This window comes from Eurosta solidaginis, chromosome 2, assembly GCF_040869045.1.
Source record: "Eurosta solidaginis isolate ZX-2024a chromosome 2, ASM4086904v1, whole genome shotgun sequence".
Classification (NCBI taxonomy): Eukaryota; Metazoa; Arthropoda; class Insecta; order Diptera; family Tephritidae; genus Eurosta; species Eurosta solidaginis.
The window spans coordinates 271,511,682-271,525,950 of NC_090320.1; the positions used below are offsets into that span (position 1 = coordinate 271,511,682).

Sequence of the window (14,269 nt, forward strand, 5' to 3'; positions counted from 1 at the left end):
ACTAATCTACATAGTAGTTTATTATCAGAAAACGGATTTTTACTAATTTTTAAATTTCTTGCTTTTTTACGTTATCACTATAAATATATATTAAAAAAAATGTTCAGGATCTTTGCGACGGGATGATGGCTTATGAGAACGGCAGATCGAGCGACACTGGCGCCATCTGACATGAAAAGTAGCAAACTCCCAACATTTCTTGCAAGCAAGGCTTAAGGAGGAGAATTTGAGATTTGCTTTGGCTAAGGGTGTCTCGGCCATTAAAGCCTATTCTTTTGTTAAATTGCAGATTTTAACTGTGAAAAATGTTAGAAAAGTTGCCAACGAGGTTATGACTATGTCAACTTTGCCAGGCCCTTTAGCCAAAGAAAATGTCGAATGTCGAATTCTTCTTCTTATGGCCTAGACACAATTCAGATTTTCATATAGATGCGTTCAACGCAATCTTTTGCATGACAGTAACATCGCCATAATCACGCAAGATGTTGCGTTTGTCGCTTCCCAAGGCAGTCGGTTCTATGTACCGGAGCGACTCGGGATTTTTCCCGACCAAGGACTGTCATTTCAGTGTAACCCCCTTGCAGCGGGACTGCTCCATATTCTCTTGCTCCGGGATGGAATCGAACCCAATCCGGGTCCGTCTCCTGACCCCGGTCCTGAGAGGAGGTTTTGCTGCATCTGCCGGAAAAGAATCTTTTTAGGACGGTCATACTCTTGTCAGTGTGTCTCGTGTAAGGGATGGTTGCATCGGACAGGTTGTTTGGGCTAGATCCCAAAACTAGACGTCCACGTAACTTCTATAATCCGCTGCCGCTCGCGCCCCACGGTGCCACCAACTCATACGGCTGCTCCCACTCATACCTACAATCTCCGTAGTAGAGTCGGGAGCAATGCCGAGCATCAGTCCCTGCCCCCGTCTTCTCCCCCTTCTTTTCCGGCAGCAATCGTGTAAGTCAGTGAAACAGTCTCTTAGTCCCTACCTCCCTTTGCACCGTTTGCCAGCACAGAATATATATGTTTGTGACATCCGCCCAATGCAGCTCCTGCCATGGATGGTGCCACTTTCCTATATGTTCTGGTCTCCGCGACGGTAACCCTCGACGGGTTTCATTGCCACATGTTGCAAAGCCGCATACCCAAATTCACCGGGTACCACAATGCTTACTCAAGGACGTCCAGTTCCAGGGCCACAACAGCAGTTGCGTCCTAGCCTTCCACAATCCAGGCGTAATCACCCGTCTTACTCACAGAGTGACGACGTCTCCCCCTTGCACTTCTGAATTCTCCAGTTAAACTGTAATGGATTAGCTGGGAAAATCACGGAGATAGTCGATTTCATGAAGCGGCACAACATCCGCATTGCTGCGATTCAAGAGACTAAACTCACACAACTAAACAACTGCTCTGCAGACCTGTTCTGGGTATAATGTCCACAGAAAAAATCGCGAGAGCGGAAATGGAGGCGGCCTCGCGTTTATCATCACTCTGTGCAATATCATACATTTTATCCTGACATCGGCCGCAGGGACAGTGTCTTAGAACGTCAAGGCTTATCTGTCCGATCAGGCGATGCAAACCTAGAAATCATCAACATCTACATCCCTCCTGCTGTTGTCCCAGTGCATATCAGCGCCTTACTCACTGGCAACAATCGCATTATCTTAGGCGATTTCAATGCCCATCACGATCTATGGCATTCAAACTTGCGGGCGGACAGTACGGGTGAGATGTTGGCGGATCAAATAGAAGAAACGACGTTCTGCACAATAAACAGAGACGCCCCACACGTATGGTAGGAAGCTGTCACAGTTCGCCGGATATATCAATCGTGAGCGCAGAACTCGTAAACTGCGTCAACTGGCTGCCGATGGTAACATTGGCATCCGACCACCTGCCTATACTTATTTCGCTCGAGCGTACCGCTGACTTCATCGTCACAAAAAAACGCACTTTCATAAACTTTAAAAAAGGAAAGTGTGACGAATACAAATCCTTTACAGACAACCGCTTTGCTGCCCTCCCTATCCCGACTGATGCCCGCCAAGGGGAGCGTGCTTTCCGCAAGGTCATTGAATCTGCCTCGGCTCGCTTCATTCCCGCCGGTAGAATTCCCGAAATTCGTCCCCACTTTCCGGCGGAGGCCGCAAATTTAGCGAGACAACGTGACCTTATAAGACAGCTCGATCCCGGCGACCCCCAAATAAGGGATATAAACCAACGCATCAGAATGCTTGTGGATGAAAACAAGCGTGCAAAATGGGAGGAGCACCTAAGCGGTTGTAACCTCTCTGCCGGTGTAGGTAAACTTTGGTCCACCGTAAAGTCCCTATCGAATCCGTCTAGGCTCAATGACAAAGTTTCCATCGCCTTTGGCGACAAAGTGCTGTCGGATGCGAAAAAATGCGCGAGCGCTTTCTGCCGACAATACATAATGCATTCTACGGTCGACAAAAATAGACGGAGGGCCAACACGCACATAAACATAAGTTCAGCGCGTCACCAATTAACATCACCGCCAAAGAGGTTGAGGATGCCATCGGTCATGCTAAACCATCCAAAGCAGTGGGCCCAGACGGCATAGCCATGCCAATGCTTAAAAGCCTAGGGAAAGAGGGTTTCAAATATTTAGCTTTTGATACGGTCAACCATGGAACGCTACTGCAAGACCTGGAAGGGTCTACGCTTCCCCCATGTCTTAGAAGGTGGACCGCAGATTGTCTGGGTGGTCGGCAGGCATCGGTGCAATTTAGAAACGAAACATCAAAACCAAGAAGAATTAAACAAGGGGTGCCACAGGGTGGTGTCCTATCCCCACTTTTGTTAAATTTCTACATATCTAAGCTACCTTCGCCACCAGAAGGAGTTACTGTCATTTCCTACGCCGATGACTGCACAATAATGGACACAGGCCCAGGCCCACAGATCAATGAGCTTTGCAACAGAATAAACGGCTACCTCCCTGATCTCTCCAGTTTTTTCGCCTCGCGAAACCTGTCATTATCACCGACTAAATCCTCCCCGACCTTATTTACAACATGGACGTCCCAAATGTCGACCATTTTGAACATCCACGTCGATGGCACTACGCTACCGACTGTCCTACACTCCAAAATCTTAGGTGTGACGTTTGATCAGGATCTACATTTTGGTGAGCAAGTAACCGCAATTGTACCGAAAATCCAGAGCCGTAATAAAATGCTCAAATCCCTTGCTGGCAGTACTTGGGAAAAAGACAAAGAAACGCTCATTACCATATACAAAGCAATTGGCCAGCCGATTGCATGCTACTTTCATTAATTAAGAGTTTCCTTTAATAATAAATATATTCTTTTCCGAAATATTAAATTTCTTTGTTTTATATCCGCCTTCATGTATTCAAGTTTCTTAAAAAACTAACTAATTTCAATGACATTTTTCATTTCATAATTTTTCTATCTTCCCAACGTATGTGTTCAAAATTAAAATTATTGAAAAAATTAAACTTTATAGGAAACCAGTACATAAATAATAAAAGAACAATACAAAACAGAAGACTTAAACAACGAACTTAATAATATAAACATGTATAAGGGGTATTCCATCCCATTTCGACCAATTTTGAACCCGACTCCTTTAGAATTGACTGAAAGTTTTTCTTCTTTTTATAGCTTAGGTAAGACGTTTTCAGAATTTTTTCAAATTTTTTCATCCAACTCAAAAAAAGTTATGAATTTAAAAAAAAACACCATTTTTGTTTTCAAAATGCTATAACTTTTTCAAAAATTGACCGTTTGGGATCTTTTTTTTATAGAAAATTTGTTTTTAAATGTACTTTTCGGAAAAAATACAAAAAAATGTTTAAAGTTTTTTTTTTAATTTTTCAGTTTTTCGAGATTTTTCGAATTTCGCCATTTTTTTTTTTTTTTCTCATAAAAACCTTCAATCAATTCTGCAATCATCCCCACTAATCCCGGAGTGGGCCGATTTTTTTTTTTATTTTTTTTCAAAAATAAAAATTTTTTTTTATCAATTTTATTTATATAACAAAAAAATGTAAGAAAATGATTTTTAAAAATTCTTTTGTTTATATACTATGGTGATCTACGATTAAAATGACTCGCTTTCGCTGTCCAGCTTTGTCAGTCATTAATCCTGGTTATTTTAATCGTAGATTACAATATATAAAGAAAAGAATACTTAAAAATCATTTTCTTACATTTTTTTGTTATATAAATAAATTTGATAAAAAAAATTTTATTTTTGAAAATTTTTTTTCAATTAAATAAAAAAAAATATAAAAAAAAAATCGGCCCACTCCAGGATTAGTGGGGATGATTGCAGAATTGATTGAAGTTTTTTATGAGAAAAAAAAATGGCGAAATTCGAAAAATCTCGAAAAACTGAAAAATTAAAAAAAAAAACTTTTAAAATTTTTTTTTGTATTTTTTCCGAAAAGTACATTTAAAAACAAATGGGATGGAATACCCCATATATAACTCGCCCTCTTCATATAATTCGAGTCCCTTCGAATTTCAATTCAAAATTCACAAACAAATTATTTTAAGTTAACAAAAATAACAAACGGAAATTATTACTCTGCAAATTGCCTCAAAGGTCTTTTAATCTGATAAAAATCTATTTTATTAAAATTTTTGTGTTTGAAACATTTTTTTGCTATTTTTTGTCTGGTTGCCTTCGGATTTCTAACATAAATATTGCCTGTATCGAGATTTGGTATATTCTCTCTCTTTTTATTAATTTTGTTTATAACATATTTTTTTTTTGCTCATTTCATAAGCGATTTTATTGTAATCAATATCTGATCTATTTAAAAAATCGATTGGTTTTATTTTAGTTGTACTATGAATCGTATTGTTATAAAAACCTACTCCTTAATTACTATTTCTTCAATATCTTCATTATCGTCTGAATTTCTCAAAATCCTAATATGCTCTAGCAGAGTTGAATGGAATCTTTCAACATCTGAATTACCTGTATACGAATTTGGCGTAGTAAAATGAACTTCAATCTGTTTTTTCTCCACAAAACATTTTAATTAAGGCGTTATTAAATTGGTTATCCATTATTAAAAGTTTTGGAGTGCCTAGTATTGCTATTCTTTCCTCTAATTTAATCTTAACAGTACACATATTCTTATCAAAAAGTTTATGAACTGAAGCTAATTTAAATCTATTGATTGAAGGTATACATGCCAGAACATTGAAATTCAGGAGTTATATGAGGTCAATCCCTAATACCACCAAGAAAATGCGGAATTGGGAAAAAGGGGGCGTGGAACCTCCCATTCAAATGGAATCTTTGGTACTGCATAACTTTGAAGGTATACATGCCAGAACATTGAAATTCAGTAAGGAGTTATTTGAGGTCAATCCTTAACACCACCAAGAAAATATGGAATTGGGAAAAAGGGGGCGTGGCACCTCCCATACAAATGGAATATATTATACTGCATATATCTGGATGTCGTAATGGTAGGATAATTAAAATTGGTAAGGAGCTATGTGACGTTAAGTCCTAAAACCTCCAGTAAAATGTGGAATGGGGAAAAACTATGGCTGCGTACAAACTTAAGTTATTTTAACACCTAAAGTTTGACTGCATTGTTGAGTTTGGCTGTTATGCCTTTCGGACGTTTAGTAATCTGCCGCTGTTAAAAAAATTGTTTAGCGTCAGTATATCTACGTCTTCTATAAAAATCAAATTCTGTGTGTGTGTTCCCTATGAAAACGTGTTTGCTATACTCCGATCATCACCAAATTTTGGCTCAAGGTTCCTTCGATCAAGACGAAAGTTTTTCATATTTCAGAATTAAGAATTTTAAATTTAAATGTTTGTTTGTTTTTTGGCTATGCGAAAGAACTATCTTAGCTCCCAAAAATGATCATGTTAACAAAATCAATGATCGCTTTCGAAATCAATTTCCTGGTGAAGTGACGAAATATAAATCGATCAACACAGTTACAGATGAAGATAAAATTGTGAATTATCCAAATGAATTTCTATACTCCTTAGAACCAAAAGGAATGCCTGCGCATATATCAACTTTGAAAATTGGCTCACCAGTCATGCTTCTTCGGAATGTAATCAAAGCAACAATCATCAGCGGTAAAAGCAATACAATAATATAAAATAAGATACAAGAATAAAATGTTTTAACAGAAAATTTCACCAAATATGCGTACAAAATTCAATTCAATTTACAGAACAATTAATTAAATTATCAACAAAAAAAAAAAACAGAAAAAATAACGCAACATCCATTCGATCTCGGGCGTTACAACGTGCGCCTGGTAAAGCTAGTTTTTTTTAAATTTGGAGAGAAATATTTTAATTTAATTTCCTCAAAATTTTCAGAAATTCCCCTATGATTGCTTTCATTATGGATACGTTCTATTATTTCAAAAATATCTTCCTTATTACAAACATCGATTGCCAATTTATTACGCTTTTTGAATTTAATTTTTTTCTTATTGGAAAATAATTTAATTAACATTTCCTTTATAACGTTGTACTCACAATCATCTAATACTATGTTCAAAAAGAAAAATTAATTCAGGCAATTTCAATTTAAATTGAGTGGTGCTCATACAACTCAATTTAGCTTACACAATAGTAATTTGATAGCTGGTTGGCTCATCTCTAAGGCAACAACATACCTTTGTTCAGACTGTCAAATTGTGCGTGTTGGTATTAGGTGAATTGAATGGAATGAAAACATAAAACTTTGAAATTTTTGTGTGTTGTAAGAAAATGTGTTCAAGGTTTTGGTTTCATTTTGAGTTTGCCATCTTCTTTTGACAATCCCTACTCCAGTGAAATGAAAAAAATAAAATCAGCTGATGTGATGAGCCAACCATATAGTTGAGCCATGCGTAACTGACGTTTAAATCGACTGAATAAACACTCAATAATACACTTTACAAGGTTGCATTTGCAGCTTCAAACAATTTATTACGCAAGTTTTTTTAAATTGGCAATTTATTATTACAATTTATTATATGATAAATTGCGTAATAAATTTCCGAAATGGTATAAATTGCCAATTTGGTATGTGTTTGTACATAGTATAACTCAGAATATATGCCTACTGTTCCTTGTTTCAAATAACGCCGAGGCAAATCATTTAAAAATGTATTTTATGTATATCCTGCTGAGAAATATAAATAATTTTATATTTTCCAAAAATTGTTTCAAAATCTTTTGTCTTTTTTTTTACAATTCGTATTGCATTAAATACTTATTAATAATAGAATCCGAAATTAAAAATTGTTCACTTAAATCATCAGCTATTTCTAAAGAGTTTTCAAATAAAAATTCTATTCCGAAATCTTTATTATCCTCAATGTTATTTTTTGTGGTATACGACTTAAAAAATCAGCTACCTTATTTTCTCTACCTTTTAAATATTTAATTTCAAATTCACGACTTAAAAAATCAGCCCCCTTATTTTCTCTACCTTTTAAATATTCAATTTCAAATTCATATTCACTCAACAATACTTTCCATCTTATTATACGTGAGTTTGGTTCTTTTAAAGAAAACAACCATTTCAATGGTTGATGGTCAGTTTTAACAAGAAATTTTCCACCATATAAATAAGGCCTAAAATATTTAACAGACCAAACGATAGCAAGTAATTCTTTTTCTATTGTGCTATAATTTCGCTCATGTCCATTTAATTTCCTAGTTGTAAAACAAATTTGTCTACTACTTTGACTAAGCACTGCACCAATAGCTGAATTACTGGCATCTGTAGTAAGAACAAATTTTTTAGAAAAATTTGGAAATGATAAAATAGGAGGTGACACTAATATTTTTTTTAAATTTATTGAACGCTTGTATATAATCCATATTATTAATATCAATCTTTGACCCTTTTTTCAAACAATTTGTAATAGGAATTGCTATTAAGGAGTAATTTTTAATAAACTTTCTATAATATCCAGTTAATCCCAGAAAAGACTTTAGCTCTTTAACAGTTGCTGGTATATCCAACTTATTTAATGCAGAAATTTTATCTGGATTAGGCCTTATACCTTGATGAGTAATTTTATGACCTAGAAAATCTGTTTCTTTTGATAAGAATTTGCATTTGTCAAATTGAATCTTCAAATTATGTTCTATAAGACACTTAAAAAATTTTTTCCAAATTTTCAAAATGTTCTTCTATTGATGTGGAAAAAACCAAAATATCATCCATGTAAAGTACACAAATCTTATTTACAAATTCACTCAAAACGAAATTCATCATTCTTTGAAATGGTGCTGGCGCATTTTTCAAACCAAAGGGCATTCTCAAATATTCAAATTGGACTAGAAAAAGCAGTATTTTCAATATAAGCCAAATTCATAAGAATTTGATGAAATCCCTTTGCAAGATCAATAGTTAAAAATATTGAGCTGTACCAAGTTTCTCAAAGAAAGACACTATATGCGGAATAGGAAATTTATCGTTAACTGTAACTTCGTTTAATTTTCTAAAATCTAGAACAACTCTCCATTTATGTTGCTTTGAAAAATCAATCTTTTTAGGAACTATTCAAAGTGGAAAATTATACGGAGATCTACTATGTCTTATTATTCCACCTTTTAACATATTTTCAATTTGCATATTAATTTCTTTTTCTAATGCATATGGATACCTATAATTTTTACAATATATTGGCTTATGGGGAATTGTAATGATTTCATGATTAACATAATTAGACGCTGATAATTTTTGACCTTCCTGATAAAATAAATTTTTATTTTGTTCTAAAAAAGTCTTTAATTTATTCTTTTCACTCTCATTTAAATCTTCACCTATTAAGCCATTTATATTAAAAACATTTTTTTCTATAAAATATACGTCACTAAATTCTAAACCTTCTAATTCATCATCATAAAGAGGAATTTCTGAATTATTAACAACAAGTTTATTTTCCACAAAATTTATTTGAGCTCCAATTGGACTTAAAACATTTATTCCCAAAACATAGTCAAAATTTTTATTATTAATATTTACTAATTTTATTGACATTGTTTCATTTAATTTGTTAAATTCCAACGGCACTTTCGTAACAACTTCCTCAGTTATTCAACTTGACCCTAACAATGTATTAAGCATTAAAGGCTTTTGTAATTTTCTCCTACTCCGGAATTTATTAAATATTCTGAAATTTCCTAAAGTTGTTGATGCACCACTATCAATTAAGCATCTTACTTTGATATTATTTATCGTCAAAACAACTACTGGTAATTTGGACGTTGTTGAGGCCGTAAACGAAAATTTGATACAGTGTCCAGAGAATCAACTTCCATTGGCTCTAAATGATTTTGACCATTAAATTTTTAATATCCACAATTATTATTTTCATAACGACCATTCTGTCTAAAATAATTTCTATAAAGATTTTGATTGTTATTAAACTGCTGAAATTTATGAGAATTTGAATTATTTAAACTATTACCATTAAATTGTTTACTATTTTAGTCTACATAAAAATTTCTTTGAAATTCCCTCATGTTAGGTTCTTCAGGATTAAAAGATTTAATATTGATATTGATTTCTTTAATTAAATTATTCTCTATATAATAGCTATATGCCTGATCAATAGTCTGTATATTATTTTGTAACAGAAGGGTTTTAATAAATATTAGAAGAAAAGTTATATATGCATCAAAAATTATTCTTTCATTATTTATAGGAGTATACAAAATATCAATATTTCCTTCTAAATAAAACTTCGAATTCATCAAATGTAAAATTTTCTTTAAACCAATATGCAGCTCTTCAATCTTCGAAGCATTCACATTCATCGCTTCATTTCGAAGATGTATAAAAGATTTCTTGACTCCAAATTCCTCACGTAGCGTTTGTTCCCACGTTGGATTTACCAAACATTCAACTGCACGTAAAGCTTTACCCTGAAGACGATTTGCCAATACACATTGAATAGTTCTTATATTCTACTCGGGTGTTAACGATAGCACAGTCGCTATATCTCTCAAAAAGTTATTTAGACTATACTCACTCTCTCCATTGAACACAGGAATACTTCGTGCTTCCCTCAAGCATTCAGCTAATGTTAATGCCATTTTTGTCGATATATTTTGTTTTAGTATTTGATTTTATAAATTTATATATGTATATAATCTTATCCGTATATTTAATAACACGGATTATGAAATATATTTCCAAAACTGTCTATTTTTTTTAATATTTAAATTTGTCCAAATTAAAAATTAGTCTCTTTAGAAGATTATGTATTTAAGAGCACGATTTTCACTTAGTCTTTGTTGTTCTTTTTTTCAGGCTTTGCGAAATAAGTATATTGTTTTATACACAAACAATAACACAAATAAACTCCACATATATTTTCTAGTGGTTTCCTCTGTCTTAATCTTCCAATAAGGATATACCGTCAATATTAAATGAACTCCTTTTTTTATTATTATTATTTGTTTTATATGTATCATATATTATTATTTTTTATCTCAAATGTATGCTCCTTTATCGAACAAATCCCATCCTCGTCGCCACTTTTATTAATTAAGAGTCCTTCCTTTAATAATAAATATATTCTTTTCCGAAATATAAAATTTCTTTATTTTATATCCGCCTTCATGTATTCAAGTTTTTTAAAAACCTAACTAATTTCAATGACATTTTTCATCATGATTCAATTACTACAGGTTTGTTCTCCAATGATGACAGAGCTTTGACACTCCCAAGTTTAGAAATCTGGACGGGTTGCTTTTACGAATTAAGGAAAAATGGGAATAATTCAATCCCCCTCAGAGAAAATTTAAGTAGAAAAGTACTGATAATAAAAAAGTAGTGCTAATAAAATTGTAAATGCCAACTGGTTTTGGGGAAAGTAATTCATTTTCTACGAAATATTTCGTGAGTTGATATAGAGTTATGTTGGTTTGGTCATTCTTTCAGAGCTTGTTTGAAGGATGTCGTTCATCAGAATTTTATTCAAAAATACACTATTTCAAAATTTGTTTCAAAAACTCCCTATCTGAGCATAAGTTCAATGGAATTTGACATAAGAGGGAGTTAATGAAAATCATTCTAAGATTAGGCGTTCTTCAACCTAATTCTAATATTGGGCGTTTCTGTGACAAATCCTGAAATGGGAAATTTTTGAAAAGTATTTTGAGATAGGACGATTTCGAACTGGCAGCCGACATGAGGTGATAGTTCGACTCAGCAGCAGCAATCAACTGGCAAAAAAAATAAAAAAAAAAAATGGTTATACAGGGAGTATTTACCTTTTTATTCTGAATTTTCGGAAAGCTCTATTGCATTTTTTATTTTATTTATTTATCTATTGCATTTAAGTATTCATGGAAGTGTTCCGGATAAACCGTTCGTGAGGTAATATCAAACGAACGTGTTCCGAATATTCCAATTAAGAATATACATAATATTCAAATTCTTAAATGCAGACGAATGTTCCGAACATACGGAATGAATAAGGTAACACGCACAGTGAGTACATTTCGTTATGGCATCTCCATTATTTACTTATTATATTTTTACCTACGCGAATCGATTTACTAGTCGAGTTTTTGACGTTAAACGATGAATTTTAAATGGGTTTGGGTTTCCTATGATCATAGGTTTTCGAAAGTGCATGATTTCTTGGTGTCCTCACTTTTCATAAAATTACCTATGTTCAGCCACACTAATAGATTATGGCATGGTCATTAAATTCATCATAAAATTTTTTAAAATGTTCTAAGGAATTATGCAATTCTGTTCTTGTCGGGTATTTGCAAACTTTTTGATATCTATTTATACTACTAATATTTTTCGAAAAATCGCAAAGAAACAACACAGTTAGCGGATGTCAATTCGATTTGGGAACAAAATGGCTGCAATTGTCAAAAAATCTGTCAGCCGAGCAAACCTCTTGTGATTGAATCATGATTTTTCATTTCATATTTTTTCTATCTTCCCAACGTACATATGTGTTCAAAATTAAAATTATTGAAACAATTAAAGTTTATAGGAAACCAGTACATAAATAATAAAAGAACAATACAAAACAGAAGACTTAAACAACGAACTTAATAATATAAACATGTATATATAATTTGCTACGCGTCCCCTATATGGTCGCCAAGCCTAAAACTACTCACTGGAAGAAGCTACAGGCCTGTCCAAAATACTGCTCTCATAACCGCCACGGACTGTCTTCTTATGTCCCCAAAACACCATCTACATAATGAGGCGAGAATACTCCCCATAAGGGAGAGAAATGAGATGCTAACGAAACTGAATACCCAGAAACCTGGGCATCCTAACAGACATCTGATTGATGAACCAACGCCGCCTAGGGGCTTAAGGAGTCATCTCCGTAAGCATTATGAGGAAGTACGGGACCTGAGAACTCAGCCGTATGAAGCAAAAAAACATAAGCAGTTCCTCAGTGAACTCCACAAACAGGCGTCGGACCTTTATGCCAGGAATTTCCCGGTGAATCCAGTATTCAAAGACCACTACCCAAAGCTTGCGAAAGAGGAACGCATACTCCCCAGGGAAACGCGAGTCACTCTAGTTCAACTTCGATTTGGATACTGTAACAGGTTAAACTCTTACCTATCCAGAATCAATCCCGACATACAAAATGTATGCCCCGTTTGCAAAGTGTCCCCACATGACACCAACCATCTCTTTAATTGTAATGTGGAACCAACGCCTCTAACAACCCTCTCATTGTGGTCCACCCCTGTTGAAACAGCAAGTTTCGTTGGACTCCCGTTAGACGGCCCATACATGACACAAAAACTATGCGCAAATATAAAACGACGAAATGTGTGCAAATGAAAATTTTGACATACACGGCTCAAAAACACTGCGCAATATTCATTTTTAAAGTAGCGCAACAAATGAAACATGTGTTTTAATTGTATAAAAAAGGCACTAATTGTATAAAAAATCACTATTTATTTTCCACAGTGCTGGTAATTCACTGTATAAGTCGAAAAATTCGCACCAGAAGCGTTTAAAAATCACTATTTATTTTCCACAGTGCTGGTAATTCACGGTATAAGTCGAAAAACTCGCACCAGAAGCGTTTATTTTCCATTGTATTTATAAAATATATATTTTAATTGCAAGACCAGCTCAACTCATTGCAACAGTGCGCAATATTCATTTTTCAACTAGCGCAACAAATGAAACATGTGTTCTAATTGTATAAAAAATTATTATGTATTATTGAATTTGTGTCAATTCCTGTTAAAAGCTAGAGATGGTCCTTACGCCTTCGATATTAACATTTTTAAGCAATAATTACTGATGTTATATTATCAGCAATCACAGGTAAACTGTGTAAGATTCACCACACACGAAGAAAAAAGCATGTGCAATATTTGCAGCCATGCGTAAATATCAAAATCGTTTTGATTTTAGCGCAGTTCTCTACGCAAATAGCCCAACCAGTGTACACACCGGGCAAATCCTTGTGCAAATTGGTAATTGGCACAAGGATACTTGAGCCGTGTAATTGGCGTATTAGAGGATATTGATGACAATCTGTGATCGGTCGCACCGATTGGGTGGGGCGAAGCACTGCTACAACAACAACAACAACATGTTGCGTTTGTAAATATGAAGGAACTTCAGACTTGGCAATTGAAGTTTATTCCGCCTTGCCAATTCACATACAAAATTTTGCGAATCATTGTTATAAACAATCTCACTGTACAAGAATTATACTTCTTGGTTGCAGTTTTTAACTGTGACAAATTTTAGAAAAGTTAGCATCGAGTGGGAAAAATAATTTCACTTGCAAATTGTGAAAGCACGTGTAATCTGCTCGTATTGCACTATGTACAAACACACACCACAATGGCAATTTATACCATTGGGCAATTTATTACGCAATTTATCACATAATAAATTGTAATAATGAATTGCCAATTTAAAAAAAAATGCGTAACAAATTGTTTCAAACTGCAAATGCAACCTTGTAAAGTGTGTTTATTGAGTAAATTTAAACGTCATTTTTACGCATGACTCAACTATATGATTGGCCCATCTCATCAACTGATTTTATTTTTTTCATTTCACTGTAGTAGGGATTCTCAAAAAAAAAAAATGGCAAACTCAAAACGAAACCAAAACATTGAACACATTTTCTTACAACACACAAAAATTGCAAAGTTTTATGTTTTCATAACATTCCATTTGCGTAATACCAACACACACATTTTGACAGTCTGAACAAAGGTATGTTGTTGCTGTGGAGATGAGCCAACCAGCTATCAAATT

At 34.1% G+C, this 14,269-nt stretch overlaps 1 protein-coding gene across 1 annotated transcript in view; it reads right to left on the minus strand.

The window, feature by feature from the left end:
- LOC137240976 (solute carrier family 12 member 9) overlaps positions 1-14,269 on the minus strand; it is a 271,735-nt gene that overhangs the window by 29,582 nt on the left and 227,884 nt on the right. The gene's annotated exons all lie outside the window — the stretch shown is intronic.